Here is a 3,043-nt window from a genome sequence, read left to right as displayed (position 1 = left end):
TCTTTCATTATCGCTATTTTATTGTTATCCTCGAGTCGTTTTATTTAAAAAATAAATCAATTCTATATTGTAAATTATATCTAAACAACCCATCAATATCATAAGAAAGGTTTGTGAGCTCTGCTTTAACTTTACCGCCCTTCCTTCTTTTGACTTCGTCTAACTGCATCTGTCACAAACACGTGAGTATTTCACGCTATGCATTTGAGTTTCATTACTGTATATGCCTATGTTTTCAGCAATAAACATATTTTTGGGTTTCTCTAGAAGTTATCAGATTGTGACCATTTTTTGTTAATGGTACTCGCATTCTCTTTGGATTTTTGCAGTGTTTCATCATAATGCAGTCTTCTAAATTTGTAGTCAAGGTATGTGAACATATTTATTTTATCTGCTGACTGTAGAAACTTGGCCATTGCTGTAGTATTTTGTGTTAACATTATTGTTTTTCATTGTGATTAAATTAAATGTGCAAAAAGTAAATAAATAAAATAAAATAATGACAGAACTTTTCATTACATTTACTTTTATGTCTTATGACTTTTATACGGTGGCCGAGAAGTGCAGAACAAATCACAATTCTGAAAACAAAATAACAAATTACAAACGCAAATGCAAGTCTAAAAAACAAAATAACAATTCAGAAAGCACAACAACAATTCGAAAACAAATTAACAAGTCAGAAAACACAACGACAAATCAGACAAACCGGAAGAGGTAGGTATAGTTTGAGACAGTGCCATTGGTTTGGGATTTCTCACCGCTTACTGGACGAGACATCTGCCAATCACCGTATACAGAGAAGAACCAGCCGAAGAACAGCAGAGTCGTGGTAGAAAGTTCGGAGATGGTAGTAAAGTAGCTCAGTTTAAATGTATTGTATGAATTGCACTTACTCTGGAATAAAAAATATGGGGTGTATATTTACATTTAGTTAAAAGTGGCTGTAAAACATCAGTTCCAGTGGCGCAGATGGATAAGTGTGTGCTCTTGGCTTTTTGATGCGATCGACTCGGGTTCGATCCCGCCTTTTGCCGAACTTTTTTTCCCCTCCCTTTTCAAATCTCGTATCACATCGTAAAGGCATTTATTTTCAATAAAAATTAAGGAAATAATCAAAAAGTTGAAAATAAAACATGGGGTATTGTGATCTGCTTTGCACTTCTCTGCCACCGTAAATAATCAATACAGACCAAGAAAGAAAAAAAAAAACCTAAGGTATTTTCTGTGGGTTAAGGTTTCTGTGTGTATGGTGAATCATTGACTTCAGAATGATGTTGGTTTGCCAGTCCTTAATAACAGGTCTTTCAACACAAAATAAAATGGCTTAAAATGTAAAAATAAATAAATAATAATAATAATAAAAACAAATCTCATAATGTCAATGTAAGCAATGTTTAATCACTTATTTATAAATAGGGAAAATAATATGCTCCATTCAACACATACATAGGCCTATAATCAGAGGTGGACAGTAACGAAGTAGGCCTACATTTACTTTTTGAGTATCTGTACTGTACTTGAGTATTTTTTTTTCATATGACTTTAACTTCACTATGTTTGAAAGACAAATATCATACTTTTCACTCCACTACATTTCTATCACGGTCCTCGAAGTAGAAAGTCATTACTATGTAGCAGCTTTGAAAGTCAGTGGGTGATTTTTTTCTTCTCTAAAACTTAATTTTTCTTTAGACAGTCTATCAGTAGTCACTCTTGTAGGGCCATGTGAAGTGATTTCCCAGCATGTTTTGAACACTGACCAGATGCAAATGTGATATTTATTTACAACAATTCAGTAATAAGAAGTTAATATTATGGTGTATATATATTGTCTGCTTTTGGAAAATTGTGTAAACGAAAATATTACCTATAAAGCCACAGCGTCTCCAAAACACAACAAGTGTTTGATTTGAAGCAGCACTGCACAGTTCTGTCAAAGTACCACCAGAGCGAGAGAGCAGTTTTTAATGTATGTTTTGATATCAAATAAATCTTGCTTTTTTGTTAAAGCAGTGTTGCCATTGTAAAGTTACAGCTACAGTTGTGTTGCTGGGTTTTAAAGCAGTTTTTTTCACTGTCAACATGGTTCAAATGTAGATGAATGGCTAGATGTGTGCACACACTGCCAGAGCTGTGTGAGATGATCACTACCCTCCTGCTTTTGTGTGGGTGGGTAGGGGTGTTTAATAATTTTTAACATTCTAAAAGCTCTTTATTTCAAGATTACTTATAGTGTATTCAGTATATTATATTGTAAGTTGCTTCAGAAGCATGAGGTTGCGGGTATTACATACAACAATAACAATACAGTGCATTGACATAAAAAGGGAAATTTACTTTTGAGTGCTTTTAAAAGCTGTACTTTTACTTAAGTAAAAATCTGTCTTTGCAACATTCACTTGTAATGGAGTAGCCTAATATTTGACCAGCAGTATCTGTAATTTCACTCAAGTAATGGAATTGTGTACTTGGTCCACCTCTGCATATAATATTCTGTTTTTTTTTTTTAATATTCTGTTTATAATGTAAACATCATGAATATCAAAATAAATGGAAAATCATATTCCCAGCTAATAGAAAACGTTCTGGCAAGGTTCTCTCAATGTTACATGGACGTTCGTTTCATAAACGTTCCCACTTACCAGTTTTAGGTGGTTTAAAGAACATTCAAGAGTAAATTCCCTTAATGTTTGCAAAACAATCATATAAAACGTTCCCTTAATTTGGTCTTTAGCGTTCACATAAACAAGAAAAAACACTTAAAATAGTACAAACCCAATTCCAAAAACGTTGGGACACTGTACAAATTGTGAGTAAAAAAGGAATGGAATAATTTACAAATCTCATAAACTTATATTTTATTCACAATAGAATATAGATAACATATCAAATGTTGAAAGTGAGACATTTTGAAATGACATGCCAAATATTGGCTCATTTTGGATTTCATGAGAGCTACACATTCCAAAAAAGTTGGGACAGGTAGCAATAAGAGGCCGGAAAAGTTAAATGTACATATAAGGAACAGCTGGAGGACCAA

Source organism: Sinocyclocheilus grahami, unplaced genomic scaffold (genome assembly GCF_001515645.1).
Source record: "Sinocyclocheilus grahami isolate Dianchi unplaced genomic scaffold, SAMN03320097.WGS_v1.1 scaffold160.1, whole genome shotgun sequence".
In the NCBI taxonomy this organism is placed as follows: domain Eukaryota; kingdom Metazoa; phylum Chordata; class Actinopteri; order Cypriniformes; family Cyprinidae; genus Sinocyclocheilus; species Sinocyclocheilus grahami.
Note: the sequence above shows the minus strand (reverse complement) of the source record.